At 48.5% G+C, this 26,934-nt stretch overlaps 1 long non-coding RNA gene and 1 pseudogene across 1 annotated transcript; both read right to left on the minus strand.

Moving 5' to 3' along the window:
- Window positions 1-1,911: 1,911 nt before the first annotated feature.
- On the minus strand, window positions 1,912-7,649 carry LOC148091482 (uncharacterized). Its single transcript, XR_015715631.1, has 3 exons — window positions 6,815-7,649; window positions 5,666-5,831; window positions 1,912-2,571 (listed from the first exon to the last, which is right to left on the minus strand). It is a non-coding gene; the product is annotated as an uncharacterized LOC148091482 (long non-coding RNA).
- An 8,088-nt stretch (window positions 7,650-15,737) lies between these two features.
- On the minus strand, window positions 15,738-26,581 carry LOC107538474 (small ribosomal subunit protein eS6 pseudogene; annotated as a pseudogene).
- Window positions 26,582-26,934: the final 353 nt, after the last annotated feature.

Genomic DNA, 26,934 nt, shown 5'->3' on the forward strand with positions numbered 1-26,934 from the left:
ACAGGGAGGCGGGAGGTAATGAGAGGAGAAAGTACTTATTTCTCGCGGTGCAGTCCTTGTGCCACTTGGGGTTTCTTTCCAGGTCACTGTAGCAGAAGTGAGTGTGTCGGTGCAGCAGAAAGGGGTGGGGGTGAGGGGGTGTCGGTGCGGCAGAAAGGGGTGGGGGTGGGGGGGTGTCGGTGCGGCAGAAAGGGGTGGGGGTGAGGGGGTGTCGGTGCGGCAGAAAGGGGTGGGGGTGAGGGGGTGTCGGTGCGGCAGAAAGGGGTGGGGGTGAGGGGGTGTCGGTGCGGCAGAAAGGGGTGGGGGTGGGGGGGTGTCGGTGCGGCAGAAAGGGGTGGGGGTGAGGGGGTGTCGGTGCGGCAGAAAGGGGTGGGGGTGAGGGGGTGTCGGTGCGGCAGAAAGGGGTGGGGGTGAGGGGGTGTCGGTGCGGCAGAAAGGGGTGGGGGTGGGGGGGTGTCGGTGCAGCAGAAAGGTTTGGGGGTGAGGGGGTGTCGGTGCAGCAGAAAGGGGTGGGGGGTGTCGGTGCAGCAGAAAGGGGTGGGGGTGGGGGGTGTCGGTGCAGCAGAAAGGGGTGGGGGTGGGGGGGTGTCGGTGCAGCAGAAAGGGGTGGGGTGGGGGGTGTCGGTGCAGCAGAAAGGGGTGGGGTGGGGGGTCAGTGTAGCAGGTGGGGGTGGGGGGGTGTTAGGGCTTCAGTGGGAAAACCCGGTTCTTAGGAGCTCAGTGGGCTCCTCCTGCGGGGCGTGACTCACCGCGCTGACGACCTTGTGTTTGGTGGGCAGTTAATGGAAATCCTCCTGGGAAATTAGAAAACTGCTTACTGGCTTTCAGTGAAAAGCCTGCCTCTTCCACAAAAAGATAATTTGCTTTGAAGGCACCCAGAAGATACCAAGTTCCTCCAATATATTTGGAAAACTCAAAGACAAAATAGTTCAGAGATCCTGCAGCCCTTCCCAATAGGAACTTAAGGTGGATCTTAGCATGGTTGAAATGTTTTACTTTAGCGCCACTGCTTGCAAAATTATTATTCTGACATTTACAATTTCCCAAATGCTGTGTTGGTACTTTCTTTGGTTCAGAATAAATCAACTCTTAGCCTGTGTGAATGGAAGTTATAACAAGTCTGTATATTTCACTGCGGTTGGTGTGTATATAACTTTTTTACTTGGGTCAGTTTCATCTTTTTTAAAAATCAGTTTAGGATCTTATTTTATCTGTTTGTTTGAAGATTGCCCCCTGAGGTACAAGCTGCCCTTACCATAATTATTTAAATAACACGGTGCTGGGTGTTAATTAAGGGGTAATTATCAGAGGCAAAGGCTAAGATCAAAAAGCCATAAGTGGTAGAGACAGTTTGAAGATCTTCCTGTACAAGGGCACTGTGAACCAATCCTCCAGAACCTCAGGATGAGTTCCCTGTGCCCTGGCTGGTGCTGGGACTTGGCTGGGTCAGTGACTGCACTAAGCTGAACTGAAGAGTTAATTTTTTTAAGAAATAATCTGTGGAGCCCTTTTGAGGGCTTTTTGTGTGGTATTGCTGTTAAGTAATGGAAGTTAGTAGTGTTAAATTCTTGTTACTCAAAGAATGATCCCCAGGCAGCAGCATAGTCTTGACCTGGGAGCTTGTTGTGAGCACCATTCCTGTCCCCACCCAAACTCCACTGAATCAGAATCTGCACTTTAACAGGACTCCCCCAGGTGACTGGTCCACACATTAAAGGTTGACAAGCACTGATTTCAAGGAGACCCATAGCATTTGGCAACAACCTATACTTTTCATTTGGATGAGGGAGGGGACCGGGAGAACCTTAAGAACCTACTATGCATCAGGTATGATCCAGGCTCTCTGGAAAGCTGCTTTTGCATCCCTTCCTGTTACCCCTATTTTACAGGTGAGGGAATGTTGAGGCTGGCATTCACTCAAGGTATTGCAACTATTGAAAGACTTAAGCTTTTTTTAAACATTTGATTTCTATTATTACTTACAGACGTTCTTGAATCTGGTAGAAAATAGTACATGATTTGAAAAGTAAAAAATTTTGTGTGTTTAAGTATATTGGAGCTTGGTATATGAATTCTGAACAGAGCTGTGCTAGGCCTCTCCACCCCTACATGCCCCCACTCCACAAATGGAGAGCCTGCCCACTCTAGGGCCCCTCCTGGAGGAAGTCCAGACTCTGGACCTACAGGCTGTACCACCACCTTTACCAGTTACCGCCTTGGTTCCAATATAGCAATCAAATGCCCTGAAGGGCCCATCCCCTTCCCTTGACTTCCTTAGCTTCGCAGTTTGTATTCCTCAACCTAGATGGGTTCTCTTCCCTCTGTTGGAATCCGCCTCACACACAGCAGGCAGTCAGTAGGTGCTTTCCTCTGCTAGAAGGCCTCTATGCCAACTCTCAATCATCTGATTTCCCCCCCATTAAATGTTATATTTATGCCAGAAATTGAAATCCTGGGTCCGAGCAAGCTTGTACCCTTTGATACAGCAACTCCCCTCCTGTGTGCTGCAGAGAGGAGGGCAGAATCTCCACGGCCTTTAGTTCCACTCAGCTGGACTCATATTTGCTTTAGCTGAAAAACAAAGAAAACTAATAGGAGAGTCAGTTCTGCCATGATTGTGCCTTTGTTCTAGACCAGATATGGGAACTGTCAGAACTGGGGTTGCTAAATAGATTTGTTTAGTCTTTTTCTGGTAATGTTAGTAACATATATTACACCTTAAAAACTCAGTTCAGCCCGGCCGGCTTGGCTCAGTGGTTGAGCATCGACCTAGGATCCAGGAGATTGAGGTTCGATTCCTGGGCAGGGCACATGCTTGGGGTGTGGGCTCAATCCCCAGTGGGGGGCGTGCAGGAGGCAGCCAATCAATGACTCTCTCATCATGGATGTTTCTAGCTCGCTCTCTCCTTCACCCTCCCTCTCTCTGAAATCAATGAAGACATGTTAAAAAAAACACCCTAAGTTCAGAGAACTAAAAGTCAGAAATTACCACACTGGTTACAGAAAATTCTTCCTTGTCACAGAATGTGGAATAAAACTATACATCGTACACTTGGGCCTTGTAGTGGTTGTGTTACAAGACCCTACAAGAGGTGGGCCAGGCACTGCCCTTCCTCTCTGACACTCCCCAACTCCTCTCTCTGCCCTGTTCATATTGGGCAGATGTGACTTTTCAATTAATTTCACCCTGACCAGCCTATTTTAAATTGTAACACCCCCCATTCCCAAATGATCACTATTCCCACTTTATTTTTCTCCAGAGTATTTATGTAACATATCACACATTTTGTTTCTCTTTCGCATTTATCTTCCCTGTGAGGGCAGGAATCTTTGCCTGTCTTGTTTTCTGCTCTGTCCCTAGCACCTAGAAGAGTATGTGGCACATGTTAGGTACTCAACAAATATTTGTTGAATAAAAATGCCCTCATTTCCTTTTTCATGTAAAATTATATCTTAAAAAGCAAATGACTTGAAACTAACAATAGTTTCTCATAACCTGTGGCTCCATAAATTGTTGCTGGTTTTCCCAATGAGAGGGGAGTGCTTTCTGGAGTTACCTTTTGTTTTTGCTTTGGATAGGCTTTCATTCTGAGAATTGAGAAAATGAATACTACTGTAATCCCAATTACCTTGTTTTTCAGGATAATTGGAACATGTTCTCTGGAGATGGTGATATCCTTTGGGAAACAAACTGCTGTCTAAGCAGTTGAAAGACAAAGCTAGGGAAATTCCCTGGGGACATGTTGCCTGTCAAGGATTGGTACCCAGCAATCTCTAAAGCTCCAGCTACCTGACTCTTGTCTTGAAGCAACTCTCTTCTCCCCAGGGTTTTCACCCCTTCCACTCAAAGCAAAAACCCTCCTGAGGCTTCCCATAACCAAGAGGAAAACCCCAAATCCTTAGCATAGCCTACAAGGTCCTACATGATCTGGCCCCTGATGACTCCCATCCCCTCCCACAATGCCTAGCCTGCGCCTGTCTACTTCCAGAACCTGCCAAACCAGCTTCTGTCAGGGCCATTGTGCTTGCTGTTCCCTCCACTAGTCCTGGAGATGGGCACATGACTCCCTCCCTCACCGCTTTCGGGTCTTCGCTCTGTGTCTGCTCAGTAGTGCCCACCCTGACCGTGATATTTTAAGTTCAGCTCCTTATCTTCCATCCCAGCACTTCATATCTCCTTTACCTGTTGTGTTTCTCCAGAGTAGTCATGTTTGCTTTACATATTAACTTGTTTACTTTTTGTTTTCTTCCACTAGAATATAAACTGAGGACAGAGATTGTTGGCCTTTGTTTGCTGCTATATGCGCAGCAGATCTAGAATAGTGCCTCATACACAGAAAGTGTGCCATAAATATTTGTTGACCGAAAACCTCGTAAATTGTGTTCAGCTCTTCTGCATCTGTGCGAGTGTTTTGTGTGCTTGACCTATCGATAATTGCAAAAGGTACATTGTAACCTCCCACTGTCAGAGTAGTTTTGTCAGTTTTCCCTGTAGTTCTATTTTTGTTTTTATATTTTGAGGATAATATATTGGGCACATATAAGTAGTGTATAATTGTTATACCTTCCTGGTGAAATTGAAAGATTTTTAAGTAATATGGAAGATTAATTGCAAAAATTGCCTGAATTTTCCATCCTTCCCTGTATGCACATCTTTTGCTATGTGACTTTGCAGCTCCTCAGAGAATCTGGGCTGACCTTGTAAACTTGTGTTGGCCAAAAGAATGTGGCAGAAACGATATAGTTCTGAGCCTGAGCCTTAAGAATCCTTGAGCGCTTCTACATTCTCTCTTGGATCCCTGCCTCCACCATGGAAATAGGCCTGGGCTAGCCTGCTGGAAGATGAGGAGCCAGATGGAAAAGAGCTGAGGTCATCCAACACCAGTCAACAGCCAGCAGACCCCAAACATGCGAGCTTAGCCAGGATCAACATAGCCACCTACCTGACCTGCAGCCACCCACAGATGCTTGTGTGAGTCCACCTGGGACCAGAGGAACTGCCCAGCTGACTTACAGACTCATGAGCAATAATAACTAGTCATTATGTTAAGCCTCTGAATTTTGAAATGGTTTGTTCTACGGCATTATTGTGGCAATAGATAATTGATGGTTAATGCCTCCTTATTTGGATTTCAGCCTTGGAAAGGCTTTTCTGACTGCCCAGGCAATCTAAATCAGCTTCCCAGTCTCTATAATTCGGGTGCATTATTTCCTCAGTAACACCACTCTGAAATGGTGTTTATTATCTGCCTCCCACCCTGGACTGTAAACTGTGTGAGGGCAGAGACAATGTCCATTCTGGTCCCTGCTCTGTCCCCAGTAGAGTACTGCACGGCCTAGCTGCAGTGTCCACTGAGCATTGGAAATGTGACCAATCCAACTTGATTTGTTGGATTGAAAATATAACATACCAACTGGATTTCAAAGGCTCAGTACAAAAATACATATAAAGTATCTCAATTTTATACTGATTAAGTGTTGAAATAATATTTTTAATATGTTAAGTAGAATATATTATTAAAATTTCATCTCTTTTTTACCCTTTTAATGCAGCTTCTAGAAAAAGTTAATTTGTGACTTACATTGTCACAAATGTAACAAGAGAGCACTGTACTGATACAGAATTCAGTAAATATTTATTGAAGGAAATATAAAATAGACTTACTAAGCCCGGCCGGGCGTGGCTCAGCAGTTGAGCGTCGACCTAGGATCCAGGCGATCGGGGTTCGATTACTGGTCGGGGCACATGCCCGGGTTGTGGGCTGCAGCTGATCAATGACTCTCTCATCATTGACGTTTCTCTCTCTCTCTCTCCCTCTTCTTTCCTTTCTCTGAAATCAATAAAGATATATGTAAAAAAATAAAAATAAAAAATAGACTTACTAAAATAAATGAGCTATCAAGCCAGGGGTTCACAGGGAGAGAAGAGGGGCAATGAGTGGGTGAAGTGCCAGGAATTTTTTGAGGGTGAAATAATTCTGTATGATACTGTAATGGTGGGTCCATAATATTATGCATTTTTCAAAACCCAGAGACTTGTACAACACAGAGACTGGACCCTCATGTAAACTATGGACTTCAGTTAGTAATGTATCAATGTTGGCTCATTAATTGTAACAAATATACCACACTAATGCTAGACATTAATAATAAAATACAGGGGTAGGAGGGAGGCACATGGGAGCTCTCTATACTATATGCTCAATTTTCCTGTGAACTTAAAACTTTTTAAAAAGTCTACTTTTAAAAATGAATCTACTCTTTGCACAGCCACCAGAATGGTATTTCTAAACATAAATTTAATAAATCATTTCCCTCTTTAAAAAACTTTTAGTGGCTCCCCACTGTCCCCCAGAAATAAATGCATATGCATTGGTATTTGCCTTAACAGCAGCTTGCCACCCTGCTACACTCCTGGTTCCCACCACCTCTCCTCCCCAGCTGTAACAAGACCGCTCAATCAAGGGTCTCAAGCCGCCATTGCTGGGCTCAGGCAGTCCCCTCTGCCTGGATCACCCTCCCCCTCCTCTTGTGGGACCTTATCATATGTCAGACACTCTCCCATGTAAGTCAGTCATCCTCTCTTATTTCCATAGGTTCTCAAAAGTAGATACAGAAAAACCATGCATATGGCATTTTGTGCCACTTTCTAATAAGTTTGGAAAATGGATAATATGAGTTTATATATTAATCTTGGAAATGTTAGAAAAGATTTCTGATAACCATGGGTGGGCTAGGGATTAATATCTTTAAGATGGAAACAGTGGGAGCAGAACAAGGTATTAAATGTCAGTGAAGATCTGCTTGGGCTCACCTGTGCAGGAGGCAGTGGGATACCCTGCTGGAAGCAAGATCCATCTCAGCAGTGAGGTGGTGTTGGCCACCTGCCTCCCTACAGCCATGGGAAGGAGGCCTCTGGGCTGTCACCTGCTCTGAAAGCCAATCTGCCTCTGACTGCTGCTCACCCAAACCAGGATGCCAGGACGATTCAGTTTCAGGTATTTCACTTCCAGGGCTGATGACAGTGTGGCAGTGACGTTACCCTCACTCTCCCATCTTAACCGTGGACCTCAGGAGAGCATGCAATAATACAGGTGAGCAGGCCTCCAGGTGCGGAGATTACAGTGCAGATTTCTCGTCTTTTTCTCAGGAGTGCTGTACTCTCCCACCACTTTGCTGATGGGAAGCTTGAGGAATAATGAAGAAAGATAAGTGACTTGCTCAAGGTTACCCAGCTACTTAAGAGGTGCCAGTCTTTCCAAAGGTTGCAGGCATGAAGCATATGCTGTCCTTGCCCCTAAATATTGCGACAGGTAGAGGAACCCCAACCTTCTGCTGTCCTTTCAAGCAGGAGGTCCAGACCTGTCCAAAGGATTGAGGATCCAGGTGAGACCTCAGGGGTATTTAGAGGAAAAAGAGGGGGAGTCAGGACTGATCTAGTGCCTGAGGGAAGGTATAGCAGACATGGGAGATCATGCACCTGTGAGCGCCAGGGGTAGAGGGGCAGACCAGTGTACAAAATTAGGCTTATTCTCCAATTTGAGGCCATAGTGCCTTGTCTGAACAGGCATGTATATCTCTTCCCTCCTGCCCACTGGGCCCTCTGACAGTACCCAGCTGCTGTCACTGGGATGAGGGGCTTCCTCTAAGCTGTTCTTCCTCCCTCCCCGGTGTCCCTCATGCCCGCAGCACCCACAGCGGCCTTGGGGCAGAGGAAAAGGAAGAACTGGGTTTCTAAGAAACACTTATGAATAACCTGGGCTGGGGTTTCTTTGGGTGACCAACTCCAGCCCTTGGGTGGGTAGGAGCACCCCTCAGCAAGCCCCCACCCCTCTGTATACATACCAGCCCTGCCCATGGTTTGGGCGGCTTGGCAGCTCTGAAGAGTCCCTGGGCTGGAGGGCTCTCCCAGGAGAGTGGGAAGAGTCCTGACCTGCTTCCTTAGGTACCAGTGGTGCTGGCTCCATGGTTGGAAATGATCACCCTCTACTGGGCTTTCCTAGCTGAAGGCACAAGCCTTTGGAAGCCCAGACGAGCCCGCTTGCAGGATTTAGTGGAGTAAAGAGCCTTGAAAGAACTTACACAGTGGCTGAGCTTTGACCCAGGATCCGGGAGATCGAGGCTGGATCCCAAGTCAGGGGCCTGCAGGAGGCAGCTGATCGATGGCTCTGTCATCATTGTTTCGCTCTCTCTCTCCCCCCTCCCTTCCTCTCTCTGAAATCAATAAAGATATATATTTAAAAAAAATTTTTAAGAACTTATATGCATATATGCATAACCCAAGGACACAGACAATGGGGGCGGGGCGGGTGGAGGGGGAGAGAGTAACCAAGGAATGGTATATGCGTATATGCACAACCCAAGGACACGGACAATGGTGGGGAGAGGGCCTGGGGAGGGGAAGGGGTGCAAAAAGGGACCTCTGTAATATTTTAAACAAAAATTAAAATTTTTAAGAGCTTATATGCATATGTGCATAACCCAAGGACACAATGGGGGCGGGGCGGGGTGGGCGGGGTCAATGGGGAGAAAAAGAGACATCCGTAATATTTTGAACAATTACCAAAAAAAGCCCCTCCCAGGCACACAAGTCTCGAGCCCTGGAGTCATACCTGCACCATTGGAACCCCATGAACAAACGGGGGGCGCCCCAATCTGTTCTCACCCTTAGAGGCTGGATGGAGCACCCTGTCTAGAGGGAAGCGGGTGGGCTTGCGCCCGTCACACAGGGTCAGCCGCGCGAAGGGCTTCGGAGGTGCCTGGGGGGGGTCGGCGCCCGCAAAGTGCCCGCGGGCCCTGCTGTCGCCCGGACCCGCCCTGCCTGCCGCCTGGGTCCGGCCTGCGGGGCGGGGCGGGGGCCTCGTGCCCGGCGCCCGGCGCGTGGGGCGCAGCGAGGGCCCGCGGGTGGGGAAACTTCTCCAACTCCCGACGCCCGCGCGCAGGGCGCCTCTGGAAGGACAGTGGCGCGGCCGCGGGTCCCCCGCCTCTCGGGCCGCCCGGCGTCGATGCGGCTCCGGCCCACCCGTCCCGGCGGCTTCGGCCGCTTCCCGGGGGCGAGGCGGGGCCCGGAGGGAAGCGGCGGGACCGTGCGGGAGCCGGGGGCGGGGCGGCGGGGCTCGGGGGCTCCGGGCGCCGGGGCCCGCGGGCCGGCCCGCGTTTTCACGGCACAGGAGCGCCGCGGGGCCGCCTCCGTCGGGCCGGGGACGGGACCCGAGAGCTGCGGGGACCGACTGGGGGCAGCGAGGTCGCCCCGTCTGAGGCCTTTGCGTCCAAAAGTGCTTAGCGACGCGCGCTGCGCGGCCCCAGGAGGACACCCCCGCGGCGCCCGCCGCCCGCTGCGCCCGTGGGAGGGAGGAGGCCGCGGGCGCGCACCCGCGGGGGCTCCGGTCGCCCAGGCCGCCGGGGGCGTCGCGGCTGCCCTGCCTCGGGCGCCGGCGCCCCCGCGCCCCTCCTCCCGCGCCCCTCCTCCCGCGCCCCTCCTCCCGCGCCCCTCCTCCCGCGCCCCTCCTCCCGCGCCCCTCCTCCCGCGCCCCTCCTCCCGCGCCCCTCCTCCCGCGCCCCTGCGCGCTGCTCGCCCGGGGCTCCCGAACCCGCTCCACGCGGAACACGCGGCGCCTCCGGCCGCGGCCGCCTCCCGCCCCAGCCCCGGCGACCCCGGCCCCGCGCAGGCGCGCCCTGGCTCTGGGCCCCCCTGCGCCCGGCTTCCCCGCGCTCGCCGCCCCCCGCACCCGCCCCTCTGGAGAAGGCGCGGCTCCGACGGCGTCCCCGGAACCCGCCTCCGCCTGCGCGCTGCTCTCCGAGTCGCGGGGACCGTGGGCAGGGAATTGCTTTCGGTTTGATAAAATGAGAAGCGCACAGCCCTCGCCCCGCGAAAGGGCGTTAGGGGCGCCGGGGGTGGGGCGCTGCTGCTCGGCCGCCCGGAGACGCCCAGGCAGTGCCGTTCCCTCGGCGCCGCCCAGAAGCCGCGGCCCTTAGACTCCCCGGAGCCCCGGCCACTGGGAAGGGACACCTACGCCCTTGGCGCTCCGCCTTGAGAAACGCGTGGCCTCCCGGTTTTGCACCCCGTTTCCGGCTCCTAGCCGTGAAGTCTGCCCAGGCCCAGGTACAAGGACTGGGTTCCAGGACCTTCCTGCCCCGCCCCTGCTCCCCCGGCCCAGCAGGTCCCCGCTGCCCAGCTCCTCTGCTTGTGCGGCCCTGAGCTGCCCAGTGGGACGCGCCCCCTGAGTCCAGGCCCCACTGCAGCCGGGTGTCACCTCTCAACTGCCCCCGAGAGGGCACAGGCCAAACGCCTGTAACCATAAGGCCTTGGGGCTGCCTGGGGCTGGCCGGTAGTGTGGGTTCTTGACTTAGCGCAGGAAAAATTTCACAACAGGAGTCCAGGAGACTGTGAGGGAACATTTATTAAAGCTGGGGCAGGAAAAGAAGAAAGGGCTTGGCACAGGAGAAGCACCAGGAGAGCCTAGGCTGGGCGGCCCTGGCTCTCTGGGAAGTCAGAGAAAAGGGGGCCTTGGGGTCAGGTTCAGGGGGTTAGCCTGGGACAACCTGTCACTGCCCATCGCTCCCCTGGTTGCAAGTCTTGTGGGGTTCCTTAGAGTTTAGGAGATGCCTGCCTGTGGGGGAAGAAGAGGGAAAAGGAAATGGGGGGCACACACCAAAGGGAGAGCACAGCTGGGTCCTTTGTCTTGAGGCTTTTCTCTCTTGCAGGTGGGAATCTTAGGGGAGGTCTCAGGGGAGGGTTTCAGCAGAATATTCATCAGTTTTCCAGGTGTGCTCCTCCAGGGTTGTGGTCTTCACTGATTGGTCAGTGCCAGGGCAGGGTGTTCTCAGTCATGCAGCTGGTCCTGGTGCTGCCCACCTGGTTTTGCTGCTTTTCTGGGTCTGAAGCTGAAATACAACTGAGGCCTAGATGTTATCTCTAGGAAGGTGACCTGTATCAGCTGTAAATTGCTCTACCAGTTTGTTCAGCTGTCCGTCTCAGTTTCCTGGTTCCACTTGTCCTGGCTGATTGGCCTGTCTTACAAGGGCTGTCAGAGATAGTAAGGCCAACCCCCAATGGGTTTATGGCTTAGAACTTGAAGAAGATCAGCTTGATCCAACATGGCAACTAATTTCACCTCGTGGTAACCCCATCCTCATTGTAAACTCGTTGTAATGTATTAGCATACCAAACCACACACCCCGGCCACCATGATCCAAAAGGAAAGCCCATATAAGGACACAAAATGGCCAACAGGACTCTTATGAGAAGTCTCCACCCCTCTCCCGGAAAAATCCTGAGTATTCCTCCCCCTTATTGAATTCCCTTCCCTTTGATTAAATAAACCTCAATAAAAGAATTAAATCTTACTAAAGAGGGGCAGGTCTGTCTGTGGAGTAGCCACTCTCTGTCTCACTTCACTAATAAACTTTCTCTTTAAACTCTGCTGGCTTGCATTTGAATTCTTTCCTGCTCAAAGCCAAGAGCCCACAGTGGGTTGCGGACCCTCGGTCCCCGGACCCTGGAACGCCTGTATCACTACAGCCACTGACTGAATCTTCTGACACAGAGCTTGTTGCCTCCTGGCCTTCGCCTTCATTGGATTTTCTCAGGCCCTGTTACCGACTTGCTCCCGGGACAGAGCTTTCCTTGCTCTTCTTTGTCGCCTCCCCACCATGGATCAGCTCCCTCTCAGAATTTATCAGGTTGTATCACTTGCTGAGGACCCTTTTGATGATTCTACTTCCAAGGTAATCTCCCAAATGCTGCTTTGAGAGGAGACGCCACCAAAAATGGTTCAGAAGTTCCCAGGTGAATCTTTAGATATCAGAAACTTCTCAGGATTTTGCTGCCCAGCAGAATTACTTTGGGACTTCCCTAACTGAGGGCTCTGCTCCCATTCTGTGGGCTGCTCTGAGCTCAGGGGAGCTGGACCACCAGGGCACGTGGATGTAGGGCTGCTGTGAGCCAGGCAGCAGGTTAGTGGTTAAGGGTACGGAGAGCTTGGGGTCCAAAGATGACAACCACAGTCTCTGCTCTCACGCAGCACTTCCTCCACTGCCGCCAAGGCTTAGAACTTCCTCAGCTCCTCCTGACTGCGTTAGTTTCTCCTTCCTCCGCGCACCTTTACCTTCCTCTCTTTGAGCACTGACACTCATTTGTTAGTTTTGCCAGTGCCCACCAGAGCAGGGCTGGTACCCACCTGAAGGAAGGCCACCAAACAGGCGATGGTCAGGACAGGCTCCAGAACCTGACTCCCAGAGGACAGCCAGGAAAGAGGCTCCACGGCTGGGCACACGCCAATCTGTGGCCATGGGACCTGCGGACACGGACAGGTTTTTTATTTGGGTCCTTTTCTTTTTAAAAGCAGGATATAAAAGTTACACCTAGCTCTCAAATTTTGGTTTAGCATAACAGGAGCCAGGGCCCTTGAGAAATGGCAGGTTCTAGGACTGCGGCAAGAAAATGTACAAGAAAAGCCTGGAGCACCACGTAGTGCCCGAAAGCGAGGCAGTCCTGACACATCGGCCTCCCGCACAGTGCTGGGTTGGTTTGTTGTGTCAGAGGGATCAAAGTAAACGGCAAGAGCTCCCAGTGGCTAAGGCAGGAGCAATTGGAACACACTGTGACTAGGTCTCTGTTCTCCCGGTTCCCCTGGCGATAAGAAACACACACATATCCACCTGTTTGTCTGAGAACCACGAGTTCACACCCATACCCCCAGCTCCTAAGGCAGTGTCACAGGATTTATTTTCCTCCCTTCCTGTATTCGCAGCTCACTCTCCTGACAGTGGAACAGCTGCTCCAATGGTCCTTCATGCCTTCACCTGTGTGATCAGTCCCTGCCTGCAAACCATCCCCCCATGCTGCCCACCCCCCCACGGCCTCCTCAAACACACTTAACTCCAACTCGCCACACGGGGCTGTCTCTCCCACACCGATCCCGTCTCCATCCCGCTGGGCCTCTGACAACCCACTCCCACCCTCACGTGCGTACACCCTCCTCACCCTGCTCGGGCTCCGAGACCTCGTACCAGGCTGCCCCTCTACGTCTTCAGTAATGGTTTGGAAATATATCTGCAAATTCTTTGATACTCCTCCCTTCAAAAAGTGGAACCCCTTGCCTGGTTGGCGTGGCTCAGCGGTTGAGCATTGGCCTGTGATCCAGGAGATCGAGGTTCGATTCCCAGTCAGGGCACATGCCTGGGGTTGTGGACTCGACCCCAGTAGGCACCATAATGAAGGCAGCCGATCAATGACTCTCTCATCATTGATGTTTCTCTCTCTCTCTCCCTTCCTCTCTCTGAAATCAATAAAGACTTTTTTTTTTTTTTAAGTGGAACTCATTTTCTTGACTGGGGCCTGCATTTAGCAACCCACTTCTGATGAATACAATATGATGGAAATGATAACCATATGACTTTCTAGACTAGGTAGCAAAAAGCATAGCTTCTTCCTGGCTCACTATCCGGGATCACTGGCTCTCACGGAAGCCAGCTGCCATGTTTTGAGGATGCTCAACAGTCCTGTGGTGGGGGCCATGTGTGGACAGGCCCACATGAAAAGAAGCCAACTTGTTAGTACTGACTTTCCAGGCATGGAGTGAGCCACCTTGGAAGCTGATCCCCAGCATCAGCCAACACTTCAGAAGATTTCAGCCCTCAGTCAACAAGTCTGCCAGCTGAGGCCCCAGATGTCACAGAACAGCAACAAGCCATTGTTGCTGTGCTCTGCCTGAATTCTTGACCCACAGAAACTGTGGGACAGTAAAAGATTATTGTTCTAACCTACTAAGTTTGGGGGTAACTTCTTATGCCACAAGAGATAACTAACACACGTGCGTTATCCTGCTCAGGCTGTGACACCTCACTGAGCAGCGCCTCTGGGTGCTGTCCTCCTCGCCCTTCCTGGGCTCTGACACCTGTGCAAGACACACACATACACACACACACACACACACACACACACACACACACACCTGCGTAAGCGCCCTCCTCAGCCAGCTCAGGCGCAGACTCTCCACGCTGGACAGCCTCCTACCCAAGTGCCCTCCTTGCCCAATTCAGTTGCAATACCCCGCTCTGTGCCTCCATCGTTCCTTCCCCTTCCTTGCTTTGCCCTACCTAATGCCCTCAGGATCAAATTTTTCAGGAAGCTAATGGAAAAGAAGAGAAGGGAGGAGTAAAAGTAAAGGGCAGTGGAAGAGGAACAAGAATTTGTGAACTTGTGTTTATCCATCTCTTTCCTTAAATTGTCCAGCAGAGTTCAAAGCAATGGCATCACCCATAGTCCTTGAACTTCTTATTTCCCATATGATGTTTTTTGGTGGCAGCCACTGGGTCCCCCAGAACCTTGTCTCAGTGGATACTTCATTATGGGAAACCCTAGGCAATAGTTAAGTCACTTATTTCATCACACATGCTATGACTTGAAAGTTCCCACCCCTAAATAATTACTGTGTTAGTTATCCATTGGTGCATAACAAGCTGCTCTACAGTTTAGGGACTTAGCACAGCACACACTTACTATCTCGCGGTGTCTGTAAGGCAGGAATCTAAGCACAGTTTATCTGTACCCTTTATGTCAAGTTAGCAATCAAGGTATCAGTAAAGGCTGTGGTCTCATCTGAAGGCATGACCAGTGAAGGACCCAAGTTCAAACTCACTCGTGTAGTGGTTGACAGGATTCAGTTCCTTAAGAGCTGTTGCTCAGAAATCACCCTCAGTTCCTTGTAATTTGAACCTCACCAACATGCCAGCTTGCTTCATAGCCTTAGCCAGTTTGGCTCAGTGGTTAGAGTGTTGGCCCTCAGACTGAAGGGTCCAGGGCTCGATTCTGGCCAAGGGCATGTACCTCGGTTGCAGGCTCAAGCCCTGGCCCCAGTTCGGGTGCATGCAGGTGGCAACCAATCAATGTGTCTCTCTCACATTGATGTTTCTCTCTCTTCCACTCTCTGAAAAGCAATGGAAAAAATATCCCATCACTTCTGTCATATTCTATTTGTTAGAAGCAAGTCACGCCCTGGCCAGTTTGGCTCAGTGGTTAGAGTGTCTGCGGGTGAGCAGACTGAAGGGTCCTGGGTTTGATTCTGCCCAAGGGTATGTACCCTGGTTGGGAGCTCAATCCCAGGCACTGGTTGAGGCAAGAGCAGGAGGCAACCAACTGACGGTCTCTCTCACATCGATGTTTCTCTCCCTCTCTCTCTCTCTTCCGTTCTCTCTGAAAAGTAATGGAAAAAATATCCTCGGGTAAGGGTTAAAAAAAAAAAAAGAAAGAAGTAAGTCACTAGGTCCGGGTTACACAGTAGCCTGAACACAGGAGGGGAAACTCTTTCGGTGCCACCTTAAAGACTGCCTACCACAACGATCTTCAGCTCTATCCAGAGAAGGTGACCAGTCTCAGAATCTCCATTCCCCTGAGACTATTGCTTGCCCCTCACACCTCATGTGAAATGCTGTTCTATTCAGGGTTCTTCATTGCAAGATTAAAAACTAATCTGGGTTAACTTAAGCAAAAATTGTCTCTATAAAATTAGGCTTAGAGTCCTAAAAAGTTCTTAATATTCTCAAAAACTACCACTAGGCATGTAGGGAACACTTTATGGTGTTTTGAATGAGCAAGTGAGAAAATTAATGTATAAATGAATGAATTAGCAAATTCTCTGGTAGTAAGTGGATGCTATCTGATGGCATATTCAGCTTGGGAAACCTTTTTTTTTTTTTTGATATCTGTTCTTACTTAGTTGTTACTATTAAAAGGCTCATTTTTGACTGGATGCAGACTTAGAGGTAGACGCTCTCAGAGGGATGGCCTACATCTCGTGGCCATCTGTCCCTGGCATCTTTCTTTGGCCCCCTTCAGTCTCTTAGCCAGAAGTTTAGCATATTCTGCGGCCTCTTTCTTAGTTTTCTTAGCATGTTGTTTCCTCAGAGCAATACGCTGCCATTTGTGTTGCAGGACAGGTGGAGTAACAAGACGCTGAATCTCAGGCGCTCTGATCAGAGGTTCCTTGCCACCTTTGTTCGGGGGCTTTCTCACACCATATTGGCAGACTGAAAAGCCTGTGGATTCTGCTGGCTCTTTTGGGCCCCAGGCGACGAGACACAGTAGCATCCGTGAGACCAGGAATGCCTTTCTCCCTTTTCACCGTGACCAGGTTGAGAACACTGAGACTGGCACCCACGGTGCAACCCTGAGCAGATCTGCGCTTTCTCTCTCCGTCCTCTGTGGCCTACAACAGGAATGCCCCTTCCTCAGCAGAGGCAGACACTCCACGGGGCAAGACTCCTTGCTTCATGGGGGAACCTTGCTTGTTGATCCCACCACTGATGTGAACCCCACAACCCTTCCATTCTCCTCCCAGAGCGTCAGCAGCAACTTCTGTGGCCATACGCTTCTCATAAAAGGTACAAAGTTTTCATTCTTCATCCACTCCAGTGAGTTTCTGGCAGCAGGAAAGAGATGCTTGGCTTCATCCTGAGGCAGCCGACCACCTCTGAGGTGCCACGAAAAAGAGCCAGTTGAGGAAAACTCTTAAAAACTGGAGCTTAATACCATCAAGCTTTTAAAAAAATTTTAAATATTTTTGACTTTTAGAGAGAAGGAGGAGAGAGAGAGAAACATTGATATGAGAGCAACACGTTGATTGGCTGCCTCCTGCATGCCCCCTGCTGGGGACTGAGTCCACAAGCTGGCATGTGCCCTGATGGAATTGAACCCGTGACCTTCCGGTGCAGGGGCCGATGCCCAACCATCCGAGCCACGTAGGCCAGGGCTTCCTTTCTTTTTTCCCTTTTCTTCTCCTTTTTTTTGGAGCAGGATACCTATATTCACTCACTCGAAGAGTTGTCAACAATCTATTACTTAGTGAGAAAAAGCAAGTTCTAGGATATGAACTTATTCTGAACAAGAATTCAGGTACATTTAATTCCAAGAAGTTATCAACTTTTAAAGCATCCAGGAGCAAAATCTGGGACAAGATCGTGGTGGAGCTAAAACTGGAGATTTGGAAATTTTTTGAGAGAATTAGAGTAGTTTCCCAGAACGTACTGGACACTCTAAAGAGAATCAGTATTGGTGGCTCCACTACTTCTGTGCAGAAGGGAGTTTATCAATTTTCTATTGCTGTGCCATAATTATCCTAAAACTTTGTGATTTAAAATACTGGCAATCATTTTATTATTATTAATTCTTCCTGTTCTTGGAGTTGACTGGGTTCAGCTAGGCACTTTTTGATGGTATATCTCATGCAGTTGTAGTCAGACCATGGCTGGGGGTGGAAGGCCATCTTACAGCTAGAACCTCAGCTGGGGTTTTGGCTGGAAGGCCTAGCCCTTACCTGGCTTTTCTAGGGGTCCAGGTCTCCTCACAGCAGGGCAGCCGGATTTCATGAATAAGCGTCCCAGGGGGAGAGAGGCAGGCAGAAGCTGGTCTGCTCTTATGACCTCACCTTGGAAGTAATGCACATCACTTCCTCTGTATTCTAATTGTTAGAAGCAAATTACTAGGGTCAGCCCATAATCAAGGGAAGGGAAATTGGACTCCACTTCTGATGGGAAGAATCTCCCAGAATTTGTGGACATGTTTTAAAAACCATCACAGGAGCCATTTAGAAGAATGTTCTGGGCTCTGCAAGCAAAGGCTTCCATGGCAAATGCAATGACAGCTGACAGCAAGGGCACACGCCAACTTCAGAAAGACAGCGTGGGAGTGGCCTGGGTGTGCAGTGGTCTTGGACATGGAGCAGAGAGCCCGTTCCTGGTGCCCGGTGCTGAACCTCATCTCGGGCACGGAACGTGCCCACTCCCCAAGCAGGCTCCTTCCAGGGCAGGGCAGTCTGACTTGGCAAAGGATGCAGGCAGACTGGTTTTCCCAGCCCTGTTATTCCACTTGCTAACTCTTAAATTTGCATGAGCTACCCCTTATCTCTCTAGGGATTATAGGGGTCAGGGTCCTGGCAGAAAACAGATGACAGCTCCCCTGGCCTAGAGCACAAAACCCGCCGACGGAGGCTGAGTTGGGGCCGCAGGGGGGGAGCGTCGCGCAGGCCCACAGCCGCTGGAGCCCGGCAGAGGGAGCTGGAGAGCCAGCGCCGCGGCTCCCTCCGCGGGCCCGCCTGCTACTGCTCCTCACCGGCGACCGCAAGGGGGAGCCAGAGGAGGAAGGGTGGCCGATGCTGTCTCAGCTCAGGCTCAGGGGGCCCAGTGCGTGGAGAGGGTGGGAAGCGGATATGGACCGGGAAACGGAAGACAACCCGCACAGAGGTTAAACAGAAAAATGCATGGAAACTGCCGGGCCCAGAGAAGGCACCCATAGACATTGCTTCCAATTCCCTGCTCAAGATGTAGAAAAGGTGGTGCATCCAATTCAATGGGCTTTGCATAGTATAAAAAAGGCATACAAGCCCTGGCTGGCGGTGATCATTGGTCAAAGCAATCGACCCATGCACGGAAGGGTCTCGGGTTTGATTCTACATCAAGGGCATGTTCCTGAGCTCCAGGTTTGATCCCCAGCCACGTGCAGGAGGCAACCAATCGATGCGTCTCTCTCACATTGATCTTTCTCTCTTTCTCACTTTCTCTCCCCCCCTTTTCCACTCTAAAAAAATCAACGCAGGGGGGACATCTGTAATACTTTCAACAATAAAGATAGATACTTAAAAATCAATGGAAAAAATATCCTCAGCTGAGGATTAACAACAACAAAGTGCATACAACGTGTCCTGACATAGGCATTTAAAATGAATGTTTGTCATTTTCCCACCAGAAGGGGGAAAGGCAAGCAGTGTCTGCTGCGAGACATATCACAGCCTATAGCAGTCTCTAGTGGTTGTTTAATACATGGAAAAAATGTGAGGGTGTGGGATATTCCAAGCCAACCAAATGTTATAAACCTTAGTGATGGTTTTCATCCAAATGTGACAGATTTGTCTAGGCCTCCTAGAATTTGGACACCACATTTTTAATTGCACTCTTCTTGGAACTCAACTGAGGATGGAACTGGGCAAAAAGCGCCAGCAGAAGATTCAAAATAAATTTCAAAATCATAGCAAACTGTGCTGCTTGACAAAAATGAAGCTGATATAGAAGAGACTCACACTCCCCTGTTCACTGCAGCATTACTCACAATAGCCAAGGTATGGAAGCAGCTTAGTGTCCATCAACAGAGAGTGGAATGGTGGTCACCAGCGCCTGGGGATGGGGAAATTGAAGAGATGTCGTTTAAGAGGACATACTTGAAACTAGCAGATAAATAAAAGTCCTGGGGATCTAAACTCAGTACAGTGATTAGAGAAACTGAATTATAAACATTAAACTTGCTAAAAGACTCCATAATTGTTTCCACCACTAGAAGTGATAATTATATGACACAATAGAGGTGTTAGCTAATGCTACAATGGCAATCGTATTGCAATATAAATGTATCAGATCAATATGTTGTACACCTTGTCAATTATATATCAATTTAGAAAATGAGCCTGGCCAGTGTGGTTCAGTGGTTGAACGTCAACCCATGACCCAAGAGGTCCCCATTTGATTCCCAGTCAGGGCGCATGCCCAGGTTGCAGGTTTGATCCCCATCCCCAGTCGGGGGGTGCAGGAGGCAGCCAATCAATGATGCTCTCTCATCATTGATGTTTCTAACTCATCCTCTCCCTTCCTCCCTGAAATCAATAAAAACATATATATATATAAAAAGATGTAGTCTCTGTGGAAAACAGTACAGTAGTTCTCAAAAAGTTAAATATAGAATTACCATATGATCCAGCAATCCCACTTCTGGGCATATACCCAAAAGAACTGAAAACAGACACTCAAACAGATATCTGTACACCAGTGTTCATGGTTGCATTATTTACAACAGCCAAAAGGTGGAAACAACCCAAGTGTCCATCAACAGATAAACAAAATGTACATCTGTACAATGGAATATTACTCAGCCTTAAAAGGGGAGATTCTCATACACACTAGAACACAGATGAAACTTGAAAACATTGTGCTAAGTGAAATAAGCCACGTACAAAAGGACAAATATTGTATGATTCCACTTATATGAGGTATACAGAATAGGCAAATTCATAGAGCAGAAAACAGAATAGTGGTACCAGGGATGCAGGGAGGGAAGGATGTGGAGTTATTGTGTAATAGGTGTGGATTTCTGTTTGGAATGATGAAATGCCACTGAACTGTACACTTAAAAATGGTTAAAATAATATTTATATTACATATATTTTACAACAATAAAAAATGTATACATCCAAATAAAGTAATTATAAATCCTCTTAGTGTAGATTCTTTGGGGTTTGGGGAGGATTAAAATTAGATGCATATGTTTAATAAACTTGTTCATCTACTTAGTGAATATGTGTTAAATGAATACATGAATCAGAACTGGTAGAAGTCTTTTGGATATATACAGAGGAGCAATTATGTAACAGTAGAACATTGTCACCCACCCCCCTATTCTTTTGACATTGTTTCTGTACATGCTGACTCTAATATGTAGCTTGTACATAAACAGCATGTTTGTATAAGAATCCTAGGAACTAACTTCAGAAGATGCAGACTCCGACCTTCAGTCCTCCCAGTTCTCGGAGATTTGCTGAACTTCAACCATAGAACCAGGATGATGTAGAACCAGGGTGAGGAAGAACCAGGGTGACATAGAGCCAGAATGAAGAAGAACGAGGATGATGTAGAACCAGGGTGATGAAGAACCAGGGTGAGGAAGACCAGGATGACACACACTAGACCATCACTTGACCAGTTTCCAGGTCCTTATAGGAATGGACTGTGCTGGCTGCACATAGAGGACTTTTCAACCCCTTCCCCTTGATCTCTTTGTTCTGGTTCCCCTCTCCCTCCTTGTAAAAACCTCTGCCTGCACTGAGGTGGGGAGATGGGCTTTTGGACAAGAGTCCCCATCTCCTCAGGTAACTGGCACTTGAATAAACCACTTTTCCACCAACACGTGTCTAATGAGTTTGGTTTTTGTGGTGGCAGGCAGCCAAACTTGGGTTCTGGTTACAATTACAAAAACTTTCACCTTTGAAACCCTTTTTCTGTCTCTTAAATTTCAAAAGGAGTACGGGATATGTGTTCATGGTTGTTATTAAAGAAAATCATTCCTTTTCAAATTGTAAGTATGTGGGATGTCACTTTCACAGATTCTCTCTCCTACTTCACTCTCAAGTTTTTACTTCTAGTCACTACTTGGCTGAAATCATCACCTACATGTACCTGTCAGAACTTCCCAGGAAGCTTCAGATACCAGCCTAAGCCAACATCCAGGTCCAGTAGGCTCTTCCCAGGAGAGCCTCTTACGTTCTCCTGTCTGGTTCCTATCCCTGCTGCTGCCTTGTCTCCCTCTCCTTCTCTGTCTTCTATTAACAGACAGGGGATTTGGCCCTGGGCAGTCTACCGTGGGCCAGCTGGTAGTGTGTGGGTTCTTGACTATGTGCAGGAAAGATATCATAACACAAGTCCAGGAGAGTTTGAGGGTACATTTATTAAAGATGGGGACAGTGAAACAAGGAAGGGCTTGGCATAAAAGAAGCAACAGGAGAGCCTAGGTAGGCTGGGCTGCTTTGGTTCTCTAAAAATGTTATAGGAAAACAATGAGCCCTGGTCAGGTGGCTCAGCTGGTTGGAGTATCAAACCGAACACCAAAAGGTTGTGGGTTTGAATCCTGGTCAGGGCACATACCTAGCTTATGGATTTAATCCCTGGTTAGGGTGCATATGGGAAGCAGCGGGTTGACGTTTCTCTCTCACGTTGATGTTTCTCTCTCTCCCTCTCTCTCTCCCCTCCTCCCTCTCTCTCTAAAACTATTAATAAAAACATATCCTTCGGTGAGGAAAAAAGAAAGAAATGAGCTGAGGCAGGGCTGCTGTTAGCTCACTGGGAAGTCAGAGGAAAGGGGGCCTTGGGGACAGGTGCAGGGGGTTAGTCTGGGAGGAGCTGTGGCTGCCCATTGCTCCCCTGATTGCAAGTCTTGTGGGGTCCCTTAGAGTTTAGGAGATATGTGCCCGTGGAGGAAGCAGAGGGGAGAAGGAAAGACATGGACCTGTTCCCAGGAGGGAGAGCTCAGACGGGTCCTTTATATTAAGGGTTTTTAGAGTCTGGGAGTTTAGAGGAGGCCTCAGGGGAGATCTTGGTAGATCTTCATCAGTTTTTCCAGATGTGCACCTTCAGCATCGTGGGCTCCACTGATTGGTCAGTGCTGGGGCAGGGGGTCATTAGTCAGTGCAGCTGGTCCTGGCTTCACTCACCTGGTTTTGCTGCTTTTCTGGGCCTGGAGCTGAAATACAACTGAGGCCTAGATGTTATCTCCAGGGAGGTGACCTTTTGTATCTGGTTGTGAATTGCTCGACCAGTTTGTTCAGGTATCTGTCTCAGTTTCCCCATGCTACTTGCCAAGGAATTTTCCCAGCTTTTTAGTATTCTGCCTTCCTCCTTCTTCCTCTCCCTCCCTCTCCCATGCCCCATCTTTAAGATTGATGGGCCTTCTGTACCCTCTTCTCTCTTTCTTTTCCACCAGAGGTACAGGCCTGGAGATCCCTGCTAGGTTGTGGGTTCCCTTATTTGCTCTGATTTCCAGCTAGGAGAACCCATGGTGCAATCCAGAAGCCTGAATCTTTTTTTCTGTATAGTATACCACTGTATGGATATACTGTCATTTGTTTATCCATTTGCCTGTTGATGGACATTTATTTCCATATTTTAGCTATTATAGACAAAGCTATTATGAATATTCACATACAAGTCTTTGTGTAGATGTATGTTCTTGCTCTTGGAGTGCAATTGCTGAATCTTATGGCAGGACTATGTTTAATTTAATTTTTTTAAAAACTGACAAACTGTTTTTCTAATTGGTTTTAGCAATTAACACTCATACCAGAAATACATAAGTTCTGGTTTATAATCATAAACAACTGTCAGTCTTTTTAATTTTAGTGATCTGGTGGATGTGTAGTGGTATCAATCAGTTTTAACTTTCATTTCCCCGATGATAGCAGATGGTGATCATCTTTTCCTGTGTGCATTGACCATTCATATATCTTCTTTGGTGAGGTTTCTGTTCATATTTCATTGGGCTTTTCCCTTATTCCATTTTTCTAAAATCTGTCAGAGTTGGTTTCTGTTGCTCATAACTAATAATCCTGAAAGTAGAACTTAGGATCCAAGAATAAACTCCTACATTTACAGTCAATTGATTTCAACAAGATGCCAAGACAATTCAAGGGAAAGGAACTGTTTTCAACAAATGATGCTGGGACAACTGAGGATCCACATGCAGAAAAGTGAAGTCAAATATCCACCTCACGCCATCTGGAAAAATTAACTCAAAATGGATAGCAAACCTAACTGTAAGAGCTAGAACTTTAGAAGAAAACACAGAGTGAAACCTTCATGACCATCACTAGCTATGACACCAAATGCACACAAAGATAATTGGACATCATCAAAATTACAAACTTTGGGGATTCAAAGGACGCCATTAAGAATGTAAAAAGACAACCACAGAATGACAGAGGATAATTGCAAATTATATGTTTGATAAAGAACCAATTATATCAAGAATATATAAAGCCCAGCCAGGCATGGCTCAGCAGTTGAGCGTCAACCCAGGATCCAGGCAATTGGGCAGGGTTTGATTCCCGGTCAGGGCACATGCCCGGGTTGCGAGCTCGATCCCCAGTCGGGGGCGTGCAGGAGGCAGCTGATCAATGACTCTCTCATCATTGATGTTTCTCTCTCTCTCCCTCTCCTTTCTTCTCTATGAAATCAATAAAGTTTTTTTTTTTTTTTAAAAAGAATATATAAAGAATTCTTACAAATTGACAGAAAGAAATCTAATTTAAAAAATGGGCAGCCCAGGCTGGGTAGTGCAGTTAGTTGGAGCATGATCCAATACACCAAGGTAGCAGGTTCAATCCCCAGTCAGGGCACATACAACCAGTGATGCATACAAAAGTGGAGCAGCAAGTCAATGTCTCTCCTCTTTTCCTCCCTGTCTCTCTCCCTCTCTCCTTCCTCCCTCCCTTCCACTCTCTGTAAAAAGCAATGGAAAAAATATCCTCCAGTGAGGATTAACAACAACAAAAAATTTAAAAAGATGGGCAGAAGACTTGAATATACATTTCACCCAAAGAGATGACGTTATTGAATAAATATGAGGAGACCTGGAGAACCAGGCCTGGAAAACAGTCAGGTCAGAGGAAAGCTATGCAGCCAGAGTCACAGCAAAAATTATGCTGTAAAATGAAACCAGCGATGTGAAATGAGGCCACTGATGCATCTATTTGATCTGTCAACATGGGACCTGAGACATCACCACTGTCAGCCCCGGACTCTGCCAATATTGGTTCCAGGATGCCTCTGCTGCCCCAGGACCTGGATGGTGCCCTTGATGCCACTGATGACCCTAGAAAGGATTTTTCAGACCACTAGCTCCCACTTCAGGCTCTGGAGAGGATACAGCTGATTGGCTGAGCCTGTGCCCTATGTGCCCATGTCCTGTTTGCAAAGGAAGCTGGAAAAGTGAGTATCTGGCCTTTCCGGTTCCCATAGTGGAGAATGATGGTGTTGGACTTCCACTGAGGGTCACAGATAGGTCATGTGGTTGGCAGCCTTAAAAGAAAGTCAGAGCTCCAGTTTATTGCCTACTTTTCCTCCTAGCCATAGAAAACATTTTCTGGTTTGTTTGATACTTAGTGAATTTGAATGGGTGCTGGACATCGCCTTACACTGTTGAGGGCCTAAATTCTGTTGTCTTTCTCTACCAGGTGTTGGGCTTTGTTCTCATAGTCAATGAAGTCACCTGCCGTTAGGTTTGAACCCTTTGAGGCTTTTTAAAAGTGTTGTTAACGAGGATATGGAGAGACCTGTATCTAGAAACAGCTTTGCTGTGTTACTAAGGCATGGCCCCCCGGGGCTCTGCTGAAAGGCCCGTGGTCTGTTATAGGTCTACTCTGGCTGCCAGGGCTCGAGGAGGCTGCCATTGTGAGCTCCGGAGCCACTGGCTCACGGCCTCCTGGGTGCTTTCTACCCAGCCGTGTGCAGTTTTATCCCACGTATTCACAACTTCGTATTCAGCAGTGATGCACGGAGATACCTGTGGAGGTTTCTGGGGTTGTTTTTCTGCATAATTCGTGACCTCTGCCCTGTAATTTGTAGCCACCTCACCACCCTGCACCCTGCCTCCGATTGTTGGGCTCTGTTTGGCCTCCCCTTCCTTCCTCCGAAGTCCAATGTATGCCTTCTGGCAGAAAGCTGTGATGATCTAGAGCTCAACTCCTTTGTTTCCTTTCTCTCAAATATCGTAGCTCTGTGTTGCCTGTAACTCGACATCTGAAAGCAATTGTTTCATATACTTTATCTGGTTTTTGGTTTTGGTGGGAAGCTAAACCTGAAATTCCATAATGGCCTGAAATGGAAGTCTGCCATTTGTTTTGGCAGTTGTTTCTAGAGTTTTTGTTTTGTTTTGTTGTTTTTTGCCACGGAGAAATGTCTGAATATTATATAATCAATTGATGGACTTTTCATTCAATGACTTCTGAAGTTTGGAGAACTTTGAAGTTAGAAATAACTTCTCCACTCCAAACTTAGGCAGGCCGCTGGGCCATTCTTCACACTGATTCTGACCTTGTTTGCCATAACAGTCATGTCCCTGTAAGCTAGACTCGAACCCTTCTAACCCCTTTTCAAACTTGTCCTGCCCATTCCTAAGGCAGTGGAACTTGAATCTCATCCGTGTGGAGTTAATTTGGCATTTTGTTTGCACTTCCTCAAAGTTTGTTGTGTTTTGTTTTTTAAAATATGTCTTTATTGATTTCAGGCAGAGGAAGGGAGAGGGAGAGATAGAAACATCAATGATGAGAGTTATTGATCGGCTGCTTCCTGCACACCCCTGACTGGGGATTGAGCCCACAACCCAGGCATGTGCCCTGACCAGGAATCGAACCAAGATCTCCTGGACCATAGGTTGATGCTCAACCACTGAGCTGTGCTGGCTGGGCCCCCAAGCAGTTCTTTATGGCATAAATTTTATGCCCTGAGTTCTTTTGTGTTTTATTTTTGTCGCTGAAGGCAAGGGAAACTTTGGGAACTCCAGAATCTTGTCTATCAAAATGTTGTCTTTGTCACGGATTCCAAGTGCCTATTTTAATAAGAGTTCTTTGATGTCTATGCCCATCTGAACCTAAGGCAGGCCTGGGGAAGGTCCTGGCTGACTGGGCTGGAGACGGACAGAAGGTACAGAGAAGCGAACAGGGAAAAACACAGACTAATACTTCAACATGTTTCTGCTACACCCTCTGTCTTCTGCACTCTCTGACCCATCAGCCAGTAACACTATCATAAAATAAAATAGAGTTAGCCTCACTGCATTTTTTAGGTGAGCTCACAAACCAACCTCTCCAAAAACTGGGTCTAGAGCATGGCCCAGGGGCTGCAGGAAGCTCACTGTGGAGAATTCTCTTTGGAAACTGGAGGGGTAACCAACTGCAGTTTTGTAGCTTATTTGTAAGTTTTCCAGAATGTAATTCACCAGATCAGGAGACGCATCATTTAGAATAGCTGTTTTACTCACACCTTCACCCATCTTTGGATCACTCCCCGGGGTGGACTTGGTCTGTACCTCCCGGTCATAAAGAAAGGCTTTCTCAGTCTATCAGTACTCTGCCTCCCGTGCCTAGCAGAAAGCGAGGGCCAGCTACTCCTCTCTAATCCTGGGCATTTCCTGACATTCTGCATTGTAGTCTTCATGTCTTTTGCCCATTTTTCTGTTGGGGTATTTATTTTTTATTGATTTATACGAGCTCTTTATGTATTAAAGGTAATGCACAACCAAGACACGGAGAAAGTCAGCAGTAAACTCTGGGGAAGACCAGACACGACGCCGCGTGCTGACGTTTGTCTTACACTTGCGAAGGGAGCTCAGTGGTGCCGGGACAC

Source organism: Miniopterus natalensis, chromosome 14 (genome assembly GCF_054644295.1).
Source record: "Miniopterus natalensis isolate mMinNat1 chromosome 14, mMinNat1.hap1, whole genome shotgun sequence".
NCBI classification, from domain to species: Eukaryota; Metazoa; Chordata; class Mammalia; order Chiroptera; family Miniopteridae; genus Miniopterus; species Miniopterus natalensis.